Source organism: Elephas maximus, chromosome 6, assembly GCF_024166365.1.
Source record: "Elephas maximus indicus isolate mEleMax1 chromosome 6, mEleMax1 primary haplotype, whole genome shotgun sequence".
Taxonomy (NCBI): Eukaryota; Metazoa; Chordata; class Mammalia; order Proboscidea; family Elephantidae; genus Elephas; species Elephas maximus.
This window is the reverse complement of record NC_064824.1, coordinates 133,036,156-133,060,480: the sequence shown is the minus strand read 5'-3', so window position 1 is coordinate 133,060,480 and position 24,325 is coordinate 133,036,156. Positions and strand designations below refer to the sequence as shown.

Below are 24,325 nucleotides of genomic sequence, written 5' to 3'. Positions count from 1 at the left end.
GACCAACAAGCAACATCATGATAAACAGAGAAAAGATTGAAGTTGTCAAGGATTTCATTTTAATTGGATCCACAATCAACACCCATGGAAGCAGGAGTCCAGAAACCAAAGACACATTGCATTGGGCAAATCTGCTGCAAAAGACCTCTTTAAAGTGTTGAAAAGCAAAGATGTCACCTTGCCAGACTAAGGTGTGCCTGACCCAAGTCATGGTCTTTTCAATCGCCCCATAGGCATAAGAAAGCTAGAAGATGCATAAGGAAGATCAAAAAAGAACTGACGCCTTTGAATTGTGGTGTTGGCACAGAATATTGAATACAGCATAGACTGCCAAAAGAGTGAACAAATATGTCTTGGAAGAAGTACAACCAGAATGCTCCTTAGAAGCAAGGATGGCAAGACTATGTCTCACATACTCTGGACATGTTTTAAGGAGGGATCAGTTCCTGGAGGAGGACATCATGCTTGGTAAAGTACAGGGTCAGCGAAAAAGAAGAACACCCCCAACGAGATGGACACAGTGGCTGCAACAATGGGCTCAAGCATAATAATGATTGTGAGGATGGCACAGGACTGGGCAGTGTTTCGTTCTGTTGTACACAGGATTGCTATGAGTTGGAACCGACTGGATGGCACCTAACAACAACAATGGTACATTCTTTATATTTATCAACTATGCTTAAATAGGAGTCCCTGGGTATCACAAATGGTTAAGCACTCAGCTACTAATCAAAAGCTTGTGGTTTGAATCTACCCAGAGGTGCCCTGGAAGAAAGGCCTGGCAATCTACATTGAAAGATCACAGCCACTGAAAGCCCCACGGAGAAAAGCTTTGCTTTACTTTACTCTGAAATACATGGGAGTCACCATGAAGCAGAATTGAACTGATGCCAAAAAAAAAAAAACTTAAACACATGTTAAATAACTACAACGTTAAACAAACTTATTTAATTTAGGAGCCCTGGTAGCACAATGTTTAAGAGTTCAGCTGCTAACAAAATGGTCAAATCCACCAGCTGCTCCTTGGAAACCCTATAGAACAGCTCTACTCTGTCCTACAGGGTTGCTATGAATAGGAATCGATGGCAACACGTTTTTGTTTTTTTTTTTCTTTTTTTCATTTAAATTTATTCCGTTAAAAAAAATTATTGGCCTATGATTTGAGGGTATTTAAAAAACTGAATTTCTAGATACGCCTTTTAGAAATGGATTCCAACTGATAGCTGTGATAGAACTCCTAACTCCACGCCAAGTCAGAGGCAAATGCTAGGATTAGAAGTAAATTGACAATTGATACCCATCAAACCTGGGCAGCAATTTCAGTGGGCATCAGGTAGGACTATGTTGAGGTAGGCTTGTATCCTGATGTCCTAAGCACCGAGGCATCCAGGACTGGGGGAAATGGACAGCTGGGAGATGCTATGTATAAAGAACTCAAAGCACTGTAACCAGGCTAATCAGATATATTAATACATAAATTACCACCTCCAAACTAGCCTCTGAGCTGTCTGGGAGCCAGAGCCATACACTCACACTCAATCTGCACCACACTGAGCAGAGCTGACACCTAAGTGCCTGTAGAACTTATCCAGCTGTGATCTGGGCATTTCAGCTTGTCACCATTTAGGAGTGCATGGTGTTTCAAACTGGACCCTATACTCCGCTATAATCTGACCAGCTAAGGCCACCAGCCTGTTGTAATTTCATAAATGTAGTCTTCAATTTCATTAATATTTTTTACAGTGATACTACACTGCTGCTTTATATTGAACAATTTCAATTGTCTCAAGCCTTTTCCCCATGTTCCACAGTGAGCCCCCCCTTTTTACTACTGCATTTTGGGACATAACTGCAGGACTGAACAACTATTCCTATTAAATTGCTTCTGATTTAGATTTAGTATACAGTATGGCATTTAAAAAATTTGCTTTGATCTTGATTCTGTTACCCAGCCTACTGCTCGCTTTCCCTGCCAGGTTCCCGCCAATGGCAAATTTGATCAGCAAGTCACAGAGGTCTTCCTTTACTCACTGGTCAGGGAAGATGTAGTAAGTACTAGGGCATTCCAAATAAAGGCTGCCATCAGTATGTATTTTGTGTACAGACATTTAAACAACCACAAGGCCACCTAATTGCATTACCATGACCCACGGTGGCTCACAGATTTGTCTGAACTCATGACACACATATATTCATACGTTAAAAAAAAAAAAAAGTATCACCAAACAGCACTTACCCTTACTGTATAAAATTACACTGATGTTCTCTATTCTATTTTATTCTGTTCTAGTCCCCGACCCCTTTCTCCCTTTTTAAATGCTGGTCTCAAGCTACTAAGTTGATTTTGCAACCCACCAAAAGGATGGGACCTGTAGTTTGTAAAATACAGATTTAAAATGAGTCCAAGTGGCTTGGTTACCAATGATAGCTATCTTATCTACAACGTTGGATCTCTCAAGTTATCACAAAGATTTAATCACTTTAAGACTTTTGAAATTATAATTATATATTACAAATCATTATTTAGAAACATCTGTAATACATGACTAATGAATTGATTGCTATGAATATGTTAAAGGTCTTTAACAATTAACAATCAATATGGATTTGCCATTTTTAGTTGTATCAACACAGCTTCATTCAGACATTTTTAAGAACTAAGAGCTACATTATCATGTTTGAGAATCACCTTCAGAAAATGTAAACTTCAACTACATCTACTTAAATTAGGATTGCATTTTAACAGTAAGAAGAGTTAATTGATGTACACAATTTCAAATGTGAAGATATCAATGCTTCAAGGGTGAAACTGTAAATCCACTTTTCTTCTGGTTAAATTTGCTACTCCCTTTGCCACAAGGTTGTGTAAACACAGTCCATAGGATCATGGCTAAACATAAGGGCCTCACCCACAGTTTGGTAAATAAGAAAAGCAAACAGCCAGTACTGCTTTTTTAAAAAGATAACCCCTTAAAAAGAATGTATAATTCAAAGCTTGAATTTCAAGTGAAAAAGTTCAAATATGAAAAGAAAAAAAAAAAAAGCTTTTAGAAAATTATTTTTGTGCAAAGGAATTAAGGTATACTGAAAAAGGAAGAAAACGCTGTGGCTCTAGAGAGCTATGCCTGAGAGTAGTGAGATAATTATTATTTTTTCCTTTTAGTTATTTTGATGAAAAACAATGTTTTGAAGAAAAGCTGTTTTTTTTTTTCCTTCTTAATTTACAACCTTAAACTTATTTCTACAGGATCATATGTAAACCTGGAAAGTTACTCTCCTTCAAGGTCCAAGCACTGCTATTTCTGTTCTGGCCAAATGCCCACAAAAGCACAAACATGCCACAAAACCAGCCTGAGCTGAACCACCACAGTTGGAGATTTGAAGGTCTGTTTTCTTTTAAAACTGCCCAAAGGCTGCCGTACCGTGGTATTAGTGTAAACAGAGTTTTTCCAGCAGAAGTATTTAGAGTCACAGAATGCCCATGACGTGGCCCTTCAGAGGATCACGGAGAACGTTCTACCCAAGGATGATTTCTCTAAGAATTCTCCTAACAGTCAGCATACACTTTCCACTCGTCCATAACCACACATTAACTAGCATAAGGAGGCTTGATTCAGAGTTGAGAAAAGAATTCTAGATGAAATCATGAGCCTAAAAAACATTTCAGAGGAAGTAACTGAACCTTGTTTGTCCACTGATTGGCACGACCAAATATAAAAGCACTTGCTTGTTCTTTTGGAAGAAAAATTAATGTTCTCAACATTACAGCCAAAACTCAGCTCTGGACCAAGAGATGAGAACTTAATGGCACATAAGTACAGTAAGAAGCAAAGTCCAAGTTCACTAGGTGTGGTGCCAGGGTGGGGAAAGCAGCTGGGAAGGCAAGGCCCACATACAGGAAGACTTGCCTAAAGTGCGGGAAGATGAACACATGCCATGCTACCGACCCTGTAGGAGAAATCTCCCACGGAAGTGATATGGGTATAAGTTCTGAGGATAGAAAGGGCACTGTGTGTTAAAAGTCTCAGACCCCAAAACTGGAGATACGCCTCTTGAGCTGGGTCTTATAAAATGGATAAATGTGGATAAGAATCAGAAAATGTATTACAATTGACTAGAGAGCTTTATGCAACTGCCTGAATTATGATAAAAAAAATAAGGAAACAAAAATTATTTTGTAATTTCACCAAGCTCTGTTGTGTAATAAAGTATCAAATAAAAAGGAAGTCAAAAGGTGAAAGAGTCCCTGTAAACCCAAGCGCTGTTTACAGAACAACCACATGCCTTCTTTTACTGCTCCAAGAACATTCCACACTTCACGGAGTGGTGCTTTCCAGGTAAGTGCTGACATCGCAATACACTCACCTGGGAAAAATCGCTTTTTGACTTGAAAGCTGCATCCAAAATGGACAACAAAAGCATTTGATATCCACAAGTGTAAGAAGTTACATTTTAGGTGAAAAAAAAAAAAAGAGGCCCCAAAATATTCAAGAAGAGCTACAATGGATATATTTATTTACCATTAAAAACTTGTTTCACTCTCTAAAAAAATTTGAATGTGGAATTTTTTTCTTTACTATTTCAGCACAAGAATGCTATAGGTCAAGTGACTGATGACTAATTAAAACACTTGTGAGAGTAGTACTCTGTAACCTGAAACACGCATACAAATAGATTATCATTCCTGGGCAGGCCTCGAAAATCTACCGTCTTGGTTTCTATGTACCTTCTAAGTTTTTAACTCAGTCTCCCAAATATTGATTGGGGTTACTGCTAGCCATATTGGCAACCTGCTAGAATCATAGTGGTTCAAATAGAAGTTATGTTGCTTAAAATTAGGTGTTCTTTGGGGGGCGGTAGACAGGGTGAGTTTGCTCCTTAACAGTGTGGGTTGGTGATCCTGGCTTTGAAAATTTTCAGACTAAAACGACTGGCCTGACAGTGGCTTTTAAACCTTCCCTAAGGTCTGAACAGGTGAGGGTCCACCTCCTCCCAACCCAAACATCTCACTCCTGTTAAGTTTTATACACTGGGATTCTATCTCAGAAATTTAACAAATTTTTAAAAACCACAACTCTATGGACGTAACACATGGTCCATTAAACTTATATGCATGTTGGACAGAACTAGTTTCTGAGGAAAACACTGGCCCTGCGTCCAAGTCAACTTACATACATAAATTCAAAATCAAGTCCTGGTTAAGCTCTTCAATGTTCACAGGTGGATTATCAGCACTGTCTGCCAGCTCAGCTAATTGTGAAAGCAAGTGGTTACCAGAGACACTAACCTTGAATTCGCTGGTACCCAATTTAATAGCAAGTTCAGCAGTATGAATAATTAGAGGGCTGCTTCCATAGCTGCAGAGCATCAGAAAACTAACGATTTCATTAAACTGACTCTGCCTAATACTATCCTTCACGCTTTGTACTAAGATACCTTAAGACATGAACTCAGATACTTCACTGTTACAACCACTGCAGAGATTTGAGGGCAGTGTACTGAGAGTCCGGAGCCCATGCTAATAAAGGATCCACAGGGTCTCAGTTCCTGGAAATATTACGCTTCTTCTAAACGGCTGGCTAGTTTTTACAGTCTTAGAAATGACCCTGTTTCCTTCTTCTGGTTACTTGAAACTCAATGCCAAATTTGTGGCCCCCAACTAGCTACTGTAAAAGACTTTAAGGCATGCATTTGTTTGTGTACTAACCCGATCCCAGACATCACTGCATTTGTCTTTCCTTATTTTTCCTTTGCTCCTTATCTAATTCTTTGGAGTAAGGAGGGGGATGGGGCAGGAGGGGGAAAAAAAGAGAAGGAAACATGCTTCTGATTTTCTCCATTTCCCTAAAATGGAAGGCAAAGAACATGAAAAATAACTAGCTAATTTTAGCTTCAGGGTGTGGCTATTAACCCTGCCAGTGCCATCTGTCAAGTCGATTCCGACTCACAGCAACCCTGTGTAACAGAGAACTGCCCCCACGGGGCTCCTGGGCTGTAATACTTACAGCAGCTGACCCGGGAGTCACTGGCGGGTTTAAACCAACGACCTTTCAGTTAGTAGCTGAGCGCGTCAACCACTGCACATAAATTCTTTAACTGTTGCAAGATCTAGTGTGTCACCCTTCTGGCTGAGGTGGAAATAGGTAACACTTCTAAGTGGTCGCCCTATCTGGGGAGATAATACTAAATTGAGGTAAACAGGGGAAGTGTTTCACGGAAATCAATAGTATATGTTGTCCAGCAAAATAAGATACATTTCTTCAAATAACTTGTATCTGTGACCAAAGGTGGCCCAGCCCTCCTTTGTAATGTGGAAATTTGTAATGCAGAAAGGTTGTCCTCACAGCTCTTCAGTCTCTCACAGAGCCCCTACTCAGGGCACAAGGTCTGTTTAGTTCCTGTTATTCTTCTCCTTTCTGATAAGAATAAATAAAAAGTACTTCCAAGTTTATTGTACACATTTTTAAGCTCCTATTGTAGTGCAGTGAATTACTTAACATGCCTTTCTAGCCACAGTCTTTGTAAAAAAAAGAAAAAATTTGTAGCTCCCACCAAATGACTGGGTGGGGCTATGCAAATGAGGTGCTTGTTGCCCGCCATGTAAATAAAGTACACAGCACCCTAATGAGGGGACTGGTCAGTTTTGCTACCCCATTAGGCTTAAAAGAGAGCCTGTCCCAGAGCAGAGGGGGACCTGTCTACCACCAGGAAAAGATGGTAGTGGCGTACATCCTTTGGACCCAGGACCCCTGCACTGAGATAGAGGGAGCTGTAACATGAAGACAGCAAGATGCAGTGGCAGCGAAGCAGAGGTAGCAGAACCAGACCAGCAGGAGACAGCAGGGTCGGATTCTTGCCCCTGGAAAGAGAGCTGAGCACCTTCAGGCCAACCCTTCTGGCAGAGTGGGGTGCCCCCAGGCACTTACTGGTGGAGCTAGAGAGCTCTGTAACACTCGCTCAAGCAGGGCAGAGGCTGGGGAGAGGGGCCGAGGGCCAGATAGAGACCTGCCTGGGAGCACAACTGAGAAGTGGCTATCCCGGTGGAAGAACTGTATCCTGAATTGTAACGGTTCCTTCCTAATAAACCCCCATAACCGTGAGTGTGGTCTGTGAGTTCTGTGTGGCCACTGCAAAGAATCATCAAACCCAGCAGAGAAGCAGAGAGCTATGTGAGGGACAGACAGCGTCCACACTGGTGAAAAGGCTGGATGGCGGAAGTGCCTCATAATCAGCCTTGGGCTGTTGATGCTGATAACGTGACCTTAGAGGACGTGAGTGAGACGCTGCCCCCACACCGTTTTTACAACTACTGAGTATGAGGCATTACAGACGTTAAGGTCTACATAGCTACCAGGATAGAAAAAGTATTTTTTAACCAGCTGTTTGATCCCAATTTCTTTAAGGAAGAATTAAGGAGAGCAATAAGAACATAACGGGGGTGGGGAGGAGAGCAGTGGAGGCAGGCAACAGGGTGATAGGGAAAGAGCACATGTAAAGGCAAAGTAAACTGAATATTATGAGATAAACCAAAATGCTGGGCAATCAACAATTACTGGTGGCACAGGCCTAAAGACTAGCAAAGCAGGATAACATTCCACCCTGGGAAGTAAACGTTCCAGTCCCTCTTTCTGTAGAAGCTATGACCTGGGAGAGTTAGTGAAGAAAAGAGCCAAGGATGGGGTTTCTTTGGAATCTTGTGGCCTAGTCCTTTACCAACCAACTCTCCTGGGCCTTGAACTTGCGGCCATAGGACTAAAACAGGACCTGCATTTAAGGTTAAAATGAGAGAGAGAAAGGACAAAATAAGAAAAAGATAAACACGGCTTTGAGGCAAATAACCAAGAACTCCCTTAGGACCTATATCTCAGTGACCTACACAAGTGGGAATAAAAGGGTGAGAGAACCCCAACAATCCTCACAGTGGGAAGGTCACAGGGTTGCTGCACATTACCCCCAGACCCCATCCCTACACATCATTCCCACAGCTCTAGTGGGGGGTAGCAATGAATCTACCTCTGGATGGCCCCAGCAATGTAACCTGGAGGGGCAGGCTAGACTTGTAATCGAGAGGTCAGTCTCTCTCTAGGGGCTGAAGCTCCAAGACAGCACATTTATGAAATGCAGGCGGTCACGTTTTCCATCAGGTAGAGAAAGCTGGTCTGTACAGAGGATGGGGAGGGTCAGCGGGAAACACTGTGGAAAATGGACAGTCCCACAGCTGTTCGTGACACCCAGCTGCATCTCTGCCTTTTCCCACAGCTTGAGTGACTCTTCCTGAAGATAAACTTGCATTAAACCCTAGCTGTGAACAGAGCCCACTTAACACAGGGGCTACCTCCTAGGTGTCACTGCTCCAGTCCCCTGCCCCATAAGGGCAGGGTTCAGCCATTTTTCCTCTTAGCTTCCAGAGCGCCCCGTCAAAACCGGCCTCGCAAAGGCTCTTCCATGTCCTCTGCGTACCTGCCTTTTGGTTTGGAGACCTGAAATGTGTTTTTAGGTGGTAGAGCAAGAAATGTGAAAAGTTAAAATATGAAAATAAAGTTCTTCAAGATTATATAAGCAAATGTAAATCAAATGCAATTGTTTTTCCTGGTATCCTAATCTCAACTCTCAAGATAGAGCTGGGAAAACCTTTGCTGAGATCAAAGGCACTTTCCTCTCAAGTAAAAGGCAAATTTTCTCTTGGATACTTTTGCTCTTCCCCACGTGTCTGTCAGTATGTTGTACTGTGGGGGCTTGCGTGTTGCTGTGATGCTGGAAGCTATGCCACCAGTATTCAGATACCAGCAGGGTCATCCCTGGAGGACAGGTTTCAGCTGAGCTTCCAGACTAGGACAGACCAGGAAGGAGGAACCGGCAGTCTACTTCTGAAAAGCATTAGCCAATGAAAACCTTATGAACAGCAGCGGAACATTGTCTGATATAGTGCTGGAAGATAAGCCCCCCAGGTTGGAAGGCACTCAAAAGCCATGAGCTCAAGCATAACAACAATTGTGAGGATGGCTCAAGACTGGGCAGTATTTCATTCTGTTGTGCATAGGGTCACAATGAGTCAGAACCAACTGGACGGCACCTAACGGCAACAACAACTAACGCTTTTGTTCTAAAACATGGAAGAGCTATGGCAAAGAAGTATCAAGAATTAAATACTTAAGTACATGAATATTAGTCCATCTCTTTCAACAGTCCTTTCTAAGAGTTACATGGCATTCTCTTTCTTCCAGAGTTCTTGAGAAACTATGGATGTAAGAGTTGGAGAAAGGTAGGAAGAGGAGGTAATTTGGGAGTGAAAGAGACTCTCTTCTTTCAAGTTTCTGACTTGAGGTGAACAGAACACTGTAGAATGAGAAGTGCTATTAACATCGCAGCTCTCATCAACAGGCAAAGTCAAGACATCTACTGAAAACCCTTTTGGTTCCAAAGAAGGACTGGGAAGCTGTTATGGTCCCAGTTAGCTACTCAAAATCAGACCACATGAGAAGGAGACACCCTGAGGATACAACGGACAGTGTTGCACCTTCGGCATCAAGAAAATGAGAGGCAAAAGAGAATGCAATCAAGAAAATAGCTACTTTTGTGATTGTTAAATGGTAAGACGACAATTTATCATCCAAACCAGGACAATTTGGGGAGTGAAAGGGGACACAATGAGTAATTTTGTGGGGGCAGCAGACATAAACCAGGACTCTCCCTGGCTAACCAGGACATATGGTCACCCCACTAAATGACAACTACCTTGTCTCTTCTATGACCAAAGGGCAAACAGCCAACCTTCTTTCTCATGTAAATGACTTTATTTCTCCTTGACCTTGCAAGGGCAAAGCACCTTCCACTTAAAGCAGGGCCTGTCAGGGTCACCTGCACACAAATGTTTGTTAGTGGTGATGAGAATAAGTCTGTCTTGGCAATAGCTGGTATTTCAAATTAGTAACACCCTACAATTCACTAGGTTTATGGAGGAAAATGTGTTTTCCAGCCCATGTCATGAAATGGCTGCAATTCTTCAACTTCCCACTAACCACTCCTTGCTCCAGGCCAGGTGGTCAACTAGCTGTCAGCTCCCCTACAACACACAGTTCAATATTACCATGATTCCTCCAGCCTGCTCCCATCGCCTAAGGGATCAGAGCTCTGCTGATATAATTCTCCCAAGAGCCCAATATCTCAGTGGAAAGTCCCTCCCGCCCTGCCACTGAAGCTTTGTGCTACTTTACCCTGGCAGCCTTGCATTTGGAAATTATATAAAATGCATTTTCTGCATTCTCTACAGAGCAGGGACCATGTTCATGTACTCTTCACAAGGTGGGAGAGTAAATGAAAATCAACAGCACACATGAGCTTTAACTAAAGATGAAGTGGAAGTCGTCTCCTAAAACCTAAACATGTGGTCTTAAGGTTGACTTTGACAAACCTGGAACTAAGAAACTTCTGAACTCTCCTGTTGAGACTTTGCTGGGCTACCAGCAATCTCTCCTTTGACCACTAAGAGATTCTCAGCACCAGCCCCGCCTTCTTTAGGTTTTCAGACACTGGATTAGATGGGGTGTATCAAGAATATCCTGGCGGCATAAACTGAGAGACGCTAACTTGTTTGAACATCTTTAATAATCCAAAGGTTCAGAAAGCAAACTATTTTATTCTTCTACCCAACAGCTAAAATAGCTAGATATTTTTTAATAATAGCTTTGCTGAGCTATAATTCACATTATCACACTGAATTAAATTGTACAATTCAATGCCTTTTTGTGTATTGACAGAGTTGTGCAACCATCACCACAATCAATGAAAGAGCTAGATTTTTTTAAGACACTAGAGATCACATATAACCCGCTGCCGTCAAGTAGATTCCAACTCATAGCAACCCTACAGGACAGAGTAGAACTACCCCATAAGGTGTCCAAGGAGCAGCTGGTGGATTTGGACTGCCGACCATTTGAGGTTTAACCACTGTGCCACCAGGGCTCCAGACATCACTTATAATAAGGAAGAAAAAATAAATATATATTTTCAACTTTCCCCTGGCTTAAACAGAATGAACATCTTAAGAATTGAGATGCATATTGTACCATACTACTTTCCAAAAAAAAAAACCCTACCTCAAACAAAACCAACAATCATGAAGATGGCGCAGGACCAGGGGCAACATGTAGTTGTTATATATAAGACCACCATGAGTCGGAGCAACTAACAACAAGAGTCTATGAAATTGCCTTGTCTCACATCTCCTCACAACGGGAAGAACTGTTAAAAAGAGATATTAAAAAGAGATAGAAGCACAGCAATGGTTGTGAAGATGGAGCAGGACCTGGCAGTGTTTTGTTCTATTGTATTCAGGGTCGCTATGAGTCAGAATCGACTAAACATCACCTAACAACAACATCTCTCTGGTCACTTTCTTCTAGATACACTCATATGTCTTGTTCCTCTTCCCTCCGCTATCCTCCCCTAAAAAAAAAAAAAAAAAAATGTGTAAAAGACAGTCTTGCCCTTTCCAAAGATCTACCGGGTATCCTATGCTAAGCATGCTCATCCCTCCGGTCTTTCTTTTCACTACGTTTAATTTAAAAAGTGCGAGGAGGGGGACAGGAAAACCCAACCCCCCCATCACAACCAGTTTTTAGCTTCTGTGAAGAAGGAGCCCAATCTCCCAGTCATCCAGCCCTCATTCCATCAACTCAGCTTCTAATCACTCTTCATATAGTCTTCGAGGGTAAGACCAAAATCAGCTCTTAAGAAAACCAATGGCTTTCTCTTCGAGAACAGGGACGAATGATTTTAATACAAAACTAGGAAGTATTTACTTTGCTGTGTGCACACACAGTAAGACGTTAACAGCTCCTAGCTCCTCCCTGGCTTCTCGGAAAGGCAAGGCACAGGGATGTGGGGCACCGTATTGGTGGCTAATGTGCCATACTCAGCTTGGGAAAACGTATCAGATAGCTATATTCTAAAAGGTCCCTAGGTCTGCACTTGATTGCTGACCTAAAGGTTGGCAGTTGGAACCCACCCAGTGGTACCGTGGAAGAAAAGCCCTGGCAATCTGCTTCCATTATGACTATAGCCAAGAAAATCCAATGGAGCAGTTCCACTCTGTAAACATGGAGTCGCTACGAGTTGGAATCCACTCAATGGCAACTAACAGTGAAATATGCTAATAAAATGAGCGCAAGTCGAATGATCTGTGAAAACATCAGAATAACTTTCGCGCACCAGAAATACTCCAATTTACATTGGACGACTTAACGTTTTTAAGATAATCTGAAATACAAACAAAATCATAAATCCCTGTGGATATCCATTTCCTGCCTACATCCTTATCCAAGACAGTTACCAGAATCTATTAGGAAAGAGAATAGTTAGTAAACAGGTGGTAGCTTCTGGAAAGGCTGCCTGGATGGCCGAACAGTTAAGTGCTCAACTACAAGCCAAAGGCTGGTGGTTTGAACCCGCGCAGAGGTACCTTGGAAGACAGGGCTGGCGATCCGCGTCTGAAAGGCCACAGGCTTAAAAACCCTACAGCGCAGTTCTACTCTGCACACATGGAGTGGCCCTAAGTGGGAACCGACTCGACTGGCAACTGCAACAATTACAGCTTCCAAAAATCAACACTTAGCAGCTAGGGACTCACTCCCTTTTGCATAGCAAATAACATCAAGTTCAGTCCCTAAGACTCAGAAGCTCCATCTTTTCTTTTCTTTTTTTTGGAAAACCAGTACATTCACTTCCCTGCTCTTTCTGCACCAGCTCCTCAAAGATCACTGACAGCAACTCAGCAACATGAAAGCCGTCAGAGCCCTGGGAATCATACACCCTGACCAGGAGAAAGCATCTGTTTCTGTAGCCGAAGTTTCCTACGCTCCAGGATCCCTATATCACAGTAGCACGTGGAGGAGACGGCAGAGGATGACGGGTTATGAGTCCAGGCTCTGCAATCAGGGTGTCACAACCAGGGCTCCTTTCTGGGTGTGTGACTTCACACGAGTTACTTAGCATCTCCTACGTTTAATCCTGAAAACGCGAGGATGAAAATGGGATTGTTAATAGGATTAAATAAGGTAAATATGAGTAGAAGTCTTAGGGTAATCTACTAGCAGCTAACCTATGTGTGCCCTGTTAGCAATTATTTACTCTCTTTCTACCCCATCCCTCCTGCTTACACAAGCAGGGGATATTGATGCTACTTTCACACTGCATTGGTACGCCCCAGTGATACTGTTGGGATGGCGCATTTCAGCAACTTCCGGCCACGATGAGGACAAGTGGGCAATAAAAGAAGCAAATAGAGAAATGTTTCATTTAGGGCTAGAAAACTCAAATGCCTCAGTAGGTAACATAAACGTATGAAGTATCCAGCTATGTTCAGGACAACAGGGGATAGCCTACTAGCTGGATTTGGCCCCCACCATGGTCAATCTCCTCTAAATGTCCTTCTTCTTAGATCAAGACACAAAATTAAAACCCCTAATTGCAGTATGAAATATTGATGGGGGAATTTTTGAAAAACCTGCAGAAACGTGAATAAAACAGGAAATGACACCTTGTTCTTTTAGTGAATTCAAACTACAGTAAAACTTACAAAAGCTGTGTGAGGTGGGAACCTGTCAGAGAAAGAAAACTCAAGTATGTTCCACTGCTAGAGAGCAACAGAAAAATGGTAAGACCGCACCTGTCAAAGGTGGAAAACTCGTGAGCCCTGGAGAAACAAGGCCGTCTCGCTGAGGTCAAACTCTCACAGGTACCATGCTAAATTAATTACTGATGTAGGTATGCACGTATTTGCATCTAATTACATACTATAAAGAAAGATTATTTTGAATTGAAGATACTGTTAAAAGAGAATAGTTTAAAAAATATATATAGCAATATAGCATAAAGCTCAGCAACTATGAAGCAAAAGGACTTTAAGTGGTCCCTTTTGGCAAATTTTTTAAAACTTAACTATTTCAGAGGGTTGATACCATAACAAATGATACACCCAGCTACAGAGGAAACGCACCCAGGTTCACCTGCAAGCGCTTCAACACTTTCGAAGTCTTAACGTATTTTGCAAAGTGAGGATGGTGCCGCAGAAAGAATTCTGGAGTTTCAGTGATCAGAAAAGCTAAAATGTATCAGGCACTTAGCATATACCAGACTCACAGTGTAAAAGTATTTCTCACTGAATTCTCACGACCACGTTCTGTGCAGGTTCTAGCGTTGCTATTTTACAGGTGAGAAAGCTGCGGCAGGGTGGGCATTAAACACCCTGCCCAAGGGTAGAAACCAGGATCGTAATCAGAGAATTCTGAGACCAGAGCCCTTCCTCTCAGCTCCACGCTGTGGTTAGTCTTCTCACTTATAAAGCAGTCTCTCCGGAATCTTCCCACTCTAACATTTTATGAGTTCAGAAATTCCTGTAACTTCACAGTGTTTCTCAAACTGCACAGTGAATTACTTTTGTAGTTCTAACAAGCATTTAAAAAAAAAGATAGGCATACAAAGTGTTAGAATGCATCATAAGGCTACGTATTTTTTCATTAAACTACTTTTTCAGTTTGGGAGTTTGTGTGTGTGTCTCTGTGTGTGCTGGGTCACTGGTCACAAATGTAATTTCTCACTGTGGGCTGAAGTTTAAAAAAAAAAAAAAATGCTGAAAAGGCCACTGAGTAAAGTGTCATTCTTTTCTTTAACAAAACGGAAATAAATTATTCCAATTTTAGTTGAATTCCACACCTGATAAAAGTAATCACCCCAATCAGAGAGTAAATGCTTTGAATTCTGCACTAAAAACTCTGTAGTGATATACGAATATGGGGGTTTTCCATCCTTCAAGATGTTTGTCAGTGTTTCTTGGGGAGAGGAGGGTATACTTGTAATCAAATACACCTGGCAAACTGAAAAATATTACATACTGTATTTCCTTCCTGGACACTCACAACGTACCCTATTAAAAGCTCTGACAAGCCCTGCAGAAAAACAGTAATACAATCATCATCAAAAATAAAAATCTGATTATGTTTAGCCCAGTATTTCCTAAACTTGTGTGACTATGGAACCTTTCCCAGCTACTGACCTCTCGTAAGACTAGTGTTCTGTAAAACACAGTCTGGGACATACTGCTTTATGTGGAACTTACCCGGGAAAAGAGGGAGGAACCCTAATACACTTCAGCTGTTAGAGTATTAGAGCCCTGGTAGCACAGTGGTTATGAGCTCAGCTGCTGACCAACAGGCCGACAGTTCAAATTCACCAGCCACTCCCTGGAAACCCTACAGGGCAGTTCTACTCTGTCCAAGAGGGTCGCAATGAGCTGGAATCGACAGTAAAGGGTCTGGCTTTTGGTTTTGGTATTAGAATATTACTGTCTTTCAAATAAGCACAAACAGAGCAGTAATGAATAGGAAACACAAAAAAGTGTATTTTGGTTAAGAATTTCATCTCTGCTGAGCAGGCATTTTACCAGATTATCACACAGTTGTATCATTTAATAAATATTTAGAGAAACACTGCATTATACTCCGAAAACAAGAGGTAAGGGCAACAGAAAGAAGAGAGAAATGAAAAAAAGGTTTAAAAAAAAAAAACCCCACAATTCAAATAAATTACAATCTAGATAAACAACTTATATATGTAGGAAAACCTTGTAATTCATGCCTGAACCAAGGCTGAAGAAAGGTTAAGCCATTATTGTAAAAAAAGAGACAGGAGCCAAAAGAAGATCCACTTGGTATCATGTTAATGGCCTGAGTTTCTGCCTTCCTGATGGAGAATCCAGAAGATGATGAACTGGCTGATAACAGGCCATCCAGGGGGAAGAGCTGTTGCCCCAGACTGAGCACTCCTGGAGGCCTGCATCTAGAACAGGACCCCACACAACAGGCAATAAAAATGGCCTGAGGAATAAATTAATAGATGTTTGAGGAGTTATGAACATTCATGGGTGGTGACTGTCATCCTTTTCCCTTAGGTGTGATAGAAGCCTTGGCTAGAAATGACCCTGTGATGTAAGCCAACACACCATCTTTATGTAGGTAGAGGACTGGTAGCAACCAGAGCCAAAGAATTTTAAAGTGCTGAAAAGCAAGAATGTCACTTTGTGAACTACGGTGCACCTGACCCAAACCATGGTATTTTCAGTTACCTCATATGCAGGTGATACCTGGACAATGAATAAGGAAGACTGAAGAACTGATGCTTCTGAATTACAGTATTGGCAAAGAATACTGACTATATCATGGACTGCCAGAAGAATGAACAAGTCCGTCTTGGAAGAACTACAGCCAGAATGCTCCTTAGAGGCAAGATGGCGAGACTTTGTCTCATGTACTTTGGACATGTTATCAGGAGGGACCAGTCCCTGGAGAAGGAAATCACGTGTGGTAAAGCGGAGGGTCAGCAAAAAAGAGGAAGACCCTCCACGAGATGGACTGACACAGTGGCTGCAGCAATGGGCTCCACCAGCAATGATTGTGAGGATGGCACAGGACCGGGTAATGTTTCTCCCTCTTGTACATGGGGTCACTATGAGTCAGAACCGACCTGATGGCACCTAACAACAACAACAATAGCCAAAGAATAACAGAAGATTGCTACTTCACCATGTTCTTCGCATCCTCAAATTTGATTCTACATTTGTGGTCCTTTCTTTTCCACCCTCATCGCCTTTGGTTAATGTTTTTCCTTTCCCCAAAACAAACAGCTCATAGAGCTTTACAACACACCTGACAATGAAACAGACGTGAGGCTTGAGGATTCGTTAATCATTAACCTGACTTACTAAATCTGACTTTACAAGCATAACATCTAGTTCTTAAGCATTTATCATAAGTACAAAAGTGAAAATACACATTTTGATGATATTCACATTTCCCTAAGCAAATAAGTACGCACAGTACTGTGAATTATAACACCAAGCATCTGACCAACTGGGAGAAAAACATGTTAAAGAACGGTCACATGCTGTAAAGTTCTTATAAAAAAAATTGACTTCAAGACCAAGATCAAAATGAAATAGCAGGAGAAGCACCTAGGACAGGGAACAAAGCAAGTCTGAAGCCTACACACAGGATTGCTGAAAAATAAAGAGACGGGGGTGGGGCGGGGGAGCTGGTCCCCTCAGTATAATAATGGGGTGGCTGAGCCCAGAGAGGTGGAGTGACTTGCCCAGAGTGACAATATGATTAGTCATCGAGTCAGGACCCAACCCAGTTCTTCCCATTCCCAGGCCTCTGCATTTTCCACTGTAACACAGGCCTCCAATCTTCTCTACAGAAGACTGAAAGGAAAAGTAAATACCACCTACCTGTTACTGGGCTAAACTAAAACTATAAACCCACTAATCAAATCATGACTCTATACAACTAAAATATTTTGGATAAACCATCTAATTTTGGATTCTAACTTGTGGTTACTGGTTGGAAACCTATTAAAATCCTCATTAGGCCGTATTTATAAACCTTCATTATAAAATACTGAATCATAAGTGGTCAGCTAAGAATCACAATCTTATGTAAGAAATGAAAACTATTTCATATAAATCAGTCATACTCCTTCCCAGGCAGCACACGTTTTGAAGTGAGGCAGACCTGGGTTCAAATCCCAGCTCAACTGTGTGATGTTTATATGACCATGGACAAGTCCTTCAGATTTGGTTTCCCATTTGTAACGAAAGGGACAATACCACTTATCTCAGAAGTTTGCCCAACACTGAATGGTATCTCCTTCCCCATCTAGGAATTTTTGTCCATTTCCCTTGGCTCTTTGTCTATTTCGACCTTTAGCTTCATACAAACCAAACCCATTACAGCAGCCCCTCCAACCGCAAAAAAACCCTGCCAGCTATGTCACCAATATTATGAACACTATTGTGTTAAACACCATGCCCTTATAAAAAAAAAAAAAAAAAAAGGGTGGGGGGATTATGTACCAAAAGAACATTTAAAATATATTGTGAATGCAATCTTTGTAAACGCCAGTGAAAAGGCTCAAAGTAGGCATTACTGCATGAAGTATAAAACTTAATTTATTTCAAACAAACTGGTTTAAAAATGAAGACAGTGAGGCTCCAGATGCAGTCATGCCACTAATAAGCTGAGAAACCTTAGGCAAGTGACTTCACTTCCCAGAAAGTTCCACCTGTTGCTGCTCAAAGTTAACCAAACACTATTTGGCAGTGTGTTTACTAAAAGTTCTAGTTACTGTGGGCTGCAGTGTTCCCGTCTGCAGAAAGAACAATTCTGACTAAATTGTTTTTAAAGCTTCTTCCACCTATCGCCAGTACCATCACAAACTTATTCTATGTGAGGCTCTTGGTATGTGCAGAGCCCTGTTCTAAGCCCCCGAATTACAGTAATTCAGTTAATCCTCCAGCAACCCCCCAAGGTTGCTCTTGTGTGCTGCTGAGTTGATTCCTACTTATAGTGACCCTACAGGACAGATCAGAACTGCCCCACAGGGTCTGGTGGCACAGTGATTAAGCACTCAGCTGCTAACAGAAAGGTCGGCACTTTGAACCCCCAGCTGCTCTGCAAAAGAAAGATGTGGCAGTCTGTTCCTGTACAGATTACATCCTTGGAAGCCCTATGGGGCAGTTCTACTCTGTCCTACAGGGTCGCTATGAGTTGGAATCACTTGATGGCAATAGGTTTGGTTTTTGGAATCTTTATGGAAGCAGACTGCCACATCTTTTTCCTGAAGAGCGGCTAGAGGGTTTCAGTTAGCAGCTGAGTGCTAAACTGATGCACCACTGGGACTCCTTTAAGGTAGGGTCTATTATTATTGCCATCTCTCACATCAGCAATCTAAGGTACAGAGAAGTTAAGGAACTTGCCCAAGGTTATAGAGCCTAGAGATTAAAGAGCAAGGGTTCAAATACAAATGGTTTGGCCCTAGAGCCTATGTTTTTAAACACCAGATAATACTGCCTCTCAGCATAACTACAAGAGTGGACTTGAACTACAGACAGAACTGTATGAATACTTTTTCTTCCTTGTGCCTAAACACAGCTGATATATAATCTACCTGGTAGGAGAGAACAGTGACTAACATGCCCTACCTGGTAGGAGAGAACAGTGACTAACATGCTAACAGTACCCTGCAAAAGGGCAAGCTATGGTTCATTAGACAAGGTTATAAAGTAGCAACATAATTAAGATCAAACTACAAAATGTATATTTTGTTTCTCAGACATTTGATCCAAATCAAACTGTTGTAAGGTTTTAACATTATCATACTTCCTTACCCAAACTCACTGCTACAGAGTCCATCCCGACCCATTCTGACTCTACAGGACAGAGCAGAACCGCCCACAGGGTTTCCATGGCTGTGATCTTTACGGAAGCAGATCTCCACATCTTTCTCCCGCAGAGCGGCTGGTGGGTTTGAACTGCCAACGTTTTGGTTAGCAGCCAAGCTCTTTAACAACTGCGCCACCAGGGCTACTCGCACTTCCTTAGTTTCAACAATTTAACGTCTGGATAATGTTCCCAAGGAATAAACATCATACGAATAAACATCTTTGTAACCAGGCATATGAAAATGCATATACACATACATAAAAGCAAACACAGACCTCAGCTCAAGCCACCATATTCTGAGTCTGAGTATCAAGATCTAAAGTTAGATACAATCTACTGAGGATTATACAAATAGGTATGTTCCCAACACTGCCAACATAAACGGCCAGGACAGGCTTTACCACCTCCTTCGGGGCCACTTCACACCTGACTGAAATCTTGCCATTCTCTGAATGCCATTCTTCCTTCCTCCACACACCCACAGCACCAAAAACAAAATGCTGATGGTAACAAGCTGTTACCCTTATTTCCTCATCATCAGCCTATCACCCACCACCCCGTCCTGCAATAACTCTTCTCATAATCCTTGGAGGGCCCAAGAAACAAGCAGAGCACACATGCCGAGTTTATTCCCAGTTCTGTCTACTCCAGAAACATTGGTTGTAGAAATACTTGCCTCACTTTGCTCTGCACCCATACCCTGGGCTGACAAAAGGCAGTGATTCGGTTCTACTTGGATGGTCATTGAACCCTGGTGACACAGTGTTTAAGAGTTTTGGTTGGCAGTTCTAATCCACCAGCCATTCCTTGGAAACCCTACAGGGCAGTTCTACTCTGTCCTGTAGGGTTGCCATGAGTCAGAATCAGCTCGACAGCAATGGGCAACAGCTTGGACGGTCATTAAGAGTGGTGAGATACACCAAGTAAGAACTCTCACTGAACTCAAGTCCTTCTTTAGTTAAGGAAGTCTCCATTTACCAGTCTTCTCTCCAATAAAAGCCAAAAGATAGACTAATGGTTTTTATGCAATTTTCAGGGTACTTGCTTTGAACTGGAAACCCTGGTGGCGTAGTGGTTAACTGCTACGGCTGCTAACCAAAGGGTTGGCAGTTCAAATCTGCCAAGCGCTCCTTGGAAACTCTACGGGGCAGTTCTACTCTGTTCTGTAGGGTCGCTATGAGTCGTAATCGACTCGATGGCACTGGGTTTTGGTTTTGCTTTGAACTGTACTCACACAAATACATGATCTTTATACCTCAATAGTTAAAAAATTAAACAAGTCACAAGCAATCTAACCTAGGGGGTTCACAGAGATTTGATCTCCTTTCCCGCAATTTTATCACACAACAACATTTTACCAACATTTTGCCGTTATCTAATTAATCCACCTATCACATTCCCATTTCTGTAATATCTGACGACATCCATAAAATCAAATTCCTAATTAAAAATGTCCATGGAAAAGAGGAAAATGAATTTTTAAAATGGAGCTAAAACAGAAATGTAACCAGAAGACACCACCTGAAATGAAATTCTGCCTTACTATCGGATTTTATTTTCATGTGTGTGCGGGGGGATCAACTTACTGGAAAAAAGGCTCTGGGAAAAGTGTGGCAGTGGCTACAGAAATCTATAATCCCACAAAAGTTGATCACAAGAAAAACTTTTAGTAAATATTCAAAGTAAAAAAGGACGCTGTGTGGTATCCACATTTGCAATACACAAATAACGGAAAGATTCAAATGAAACCAAACCTCATACTTAAACCACTTCTGCAGGAAAATTTACAGTCTAACTTAGAAGCTTACTTTATGTGTCATTAGAAACAAAAGCAGAGACCTTATTAATACATTTTAGGACGTATTAATAAGTGGGGTGGGGCTGATTTAGTACAAGAACCTGCAGTCTGAAATGCTAAGGAACTAAAATGACCTGCCCTGAAAACAAGAAAGAGTCCATTTTTGTTATAGCAGCAATTATTTCATCACAATTCCTGTATTTTATTTAAAAGGAATACCAACAGAAATATTAAACACATCTAGTCCAAATCTCTGTGATGTCAAGGTCAGAAAGACGTTAACTTATATGGATAGCCCCAGTATAAAGACTTTTATGGGGGGGGAGGGGGGAGCTGCATCACAGTATGTATATGGGAGATATTATACCAGCCACGAAAGTCATTGTTTTACAGCGCTCCTTATTAAAGTACACCCACTCATATACCAGTGATCTGTGTGCGCTATACCACACCCCATGGCAACATGTATCCCAGTACTAAGAGCTTTCTTTATTCGACAAGCAATAGGATTCAAATCGCATGGAGAAGTTAAGAGATAAATATACTTCAAACAAGCAGCCTTTAGAAAAAGTTCTGCTCACAGCAGCAATTATTAACTACTGCCTTTCATGTGCAGTGAGTAATGCTACCTTGTCATTAAAAAAAAATAATAATAATACACTTAAGGCTTCCTTTGCTTAGGTAAAAATATTTTTATGTGAAAATATTTAACAAACCAAAAAAAAGGACAATAAAAGAAGTTAAAATAAAGATGTGTGTGCATGTGTGTGTGCACAGTATATTTGATTATGTAAAGAAAAAACACAGAAAAAGACTGCAAATATGCAAAAAATGTTAGCAGTAACCAAATTGAGGTGGTAAAATTACTTAAGAATTATTAAGGTAATTCTTGCTTTATTTTCCAGTACTTCCTGCATTCTCAAGGTTTTTACAAAGATTATGTATTACTTTGATAATCAAAGTTTTTTTTCTCCAACTAAAAAAAGTAAGCTGGCATCCCATTGTCATGTAAGCAAGTAAGTGCTTACAAAGCTAACACAGGTTGTAAGATGGCTCCAAAAAAATATAGATCATATAATCTGGGCTTCAAATACAGCTGCTAAATTATTTGCTGAGTAATTTGAAAAAAACTGTACAAAATGAAGGTAAAAACGTTCACTCTGGCTCTCACATATTTTCATAACTAAAAACTAATAAATCTTACCTAGCTACAAAAAAGTTCTATGTCCAAATTTCTATGCCAGAATATCAGTAACAATCCAACTTTTAAAAGTCATAAATCCAGATTATTTTACACAGTTGCCATCCCAAAGAAGCAAATTACATACGGCACAGTAATTCCAAATGTACATGCCTAACACACAGTGTAAGGAGTTCTGATGCATTTTAGTGAACACACCAACAGAAACGCCCTATGTGCAGATGAGCTTAATTTTACACACATCTTTCCATTCCGCTTTTAAGGGCCTGAAGCTTTTTGCAAAAGGTACTTTGCTTAGCCTGGACAAGGAGTTCCTTGAATATCCGGGAACCTGTCAAAATCGATCTCAAACTGCATTATACTCAAGGCACAGAATGTCAACTCCTGCCTGGGCCTCCCTCGCTCCCTTTACATCCCCTAGCCTACATTTCCGGGCTCATGAGTCACTGAGAAATGAGCTCTAAGTTTTCCTTAGAACGCCACTCACACAGCTCCTCTACAGCACACAGGATCGGGCCCCAAAATACCTCTCTAGTCCCCCCCCCCCACCTCCCATGGCCCTAGGCAACAAACTGCATTATCCACTATTTTTAGAATAGTCTTTTTTACCTTTGTTCTCTAGCTTTGCTGCCCTTCCACATACGGTCTCTTCTGCAACTCTCCTCTCCTAAATCCCTTCGGGCCTCAAGACCCTGCTCTGGCACCGCCTCGTCAAGGAAGCCCTCCAGATTTCTCCTGGGTGGAAGTGATCGACCGGTCCCCTCTTCCCTAGGTGCCTTTCTAGCACTCTGTACTTCTTTCACAGGAGTTATCACCTCCTTCCTGGTATCGTGGTTTTTTGTGTACCCGTCTTATCTCCTACACACCAGAGCGTCAGCTCCTAGCGGGAGGGGACTGCGGGGCCCGCTTCACCTTTGAATCCCTCCGGCGCGGGCCGATCCCGGCACCTGCACGCAGTTGGCGCCCGGCTGGTCCAACCGAACTCGGGAACGCTCCGACCGCACAATTCCTAGCCAGAAACCAGTTAGGCGCTTCCCTGCAAGGACGACTACAAAGGCGGTCTCAGCCTCCCGGCAACAGGAAGTTGACCCGGGCCGGGCCCCGGGCGCGCTGGGAGTGACAGTTGGCCCGGCCCGCACGCCCGACTCCGGCCGGGGACGCCCCCGAGCTCCAGGCCGGCGGGAGAGCCGCGGAGGCGAGCGGACGGGGCCGCGGGGCTGCCAGAGCCCCGGCCTGCAGGCCCCGGGGCGCCGCGCGCCGGCGGAGGCGAGGAGGAGGCTGCGGGAGGGCGCCGGCCGGGCCGCGGGGCCCGCGGGCGAGGGAGGCGAGGCCGGCGCGGCCGCTCCCGCCTTCTGGGCTGCGGAGACCCGAGAAAATGGAGGCAGCCCGGGGCCGGGCCGGCGGAAGCCTGGGGCGCCCGCGCCGCGAGCACGGCCGGGCGGGGGGTCACTCACGGGGCTGGGCGGACCGGGCGGCTCCCTCTCCGCCTCCGCGTCGTCGCCGTCCCCGTCCTCGGCCGCCGCCGCCGCCTCGGGCTGCGCGCTCGGTCCCCGCGGCGCGGCTCGGGCGCTCGGCCCCTCCGTTGTCTTCCGCCTGCTCCGGCTCCCGGCGGCGGGCTCCGGCAGCGGCGGCGCGGGCGGACGGCGGTCCCGGGCTCCCGCGCCGCGCTGCTGCGCTTGCTCGCTCCTCGGGCCGCGGCTGCTGCTGCGGGGCCGGCGCCGCCTTCTCCTCCGCCTCCGCCTTCGCCCGGCTCCTGTGCGGTCGGTCGCTCCCAGGCCGCGCCGCTCCCCGCTCCGGCCCGAGCCCGGCTTTGACGTGCTCACTGCGCAGCCGCCAAGGGCGCGACGTCGGGCGGCGCCGCAGTGCCCCCGTCTCCCGCGGGCGCCCCCGGGCGGCCGGGCGGACTCAGCGCGGAAGGCGCGCCGCGGGGAGTGGGCGCCAGGCCGAAGAGGGAGGAGGGAACGCAGAGAAAAGCAGGAGCCCAGGGCGAGGAGTCCTCTTTTTTCATCTGCTCCTTAAATGTTGTTGTTGCCCAGTGCTCAGCCCCCTTTT

The 24,325-nt window shown here is 43.3% G+C and overlaps 1 protein-coding gene across 3 annotated transcripts in view; it reads right to left on the bottom strand.

The window, feature by feature from the left end:
* Nucleotides 1–23,830, bottom strand: part of CAB39 (calcium binding protein 39) — an 84,570-nt gene extending 60,740 nt beyond the window's left edge. The window contains exon 1 of one of the 3 annotated variants that reach the window (XM_049888428.1): nt 23,728–23,830. The gene's annotated coding sequence lies outside the window, so the exon portion shown is untranslated. Of the gene's footprint in view, nt 1–22,882; nt 23,520–23,727 lie in introns of those variants that run through there. The other 2 variants (XM_049888429.1, XM_049888430.1) reach the window with 2 other exon arrangements.
* Between the last annotated feature and the right edge of the window lie 495 nt (nt 23,831–24,325).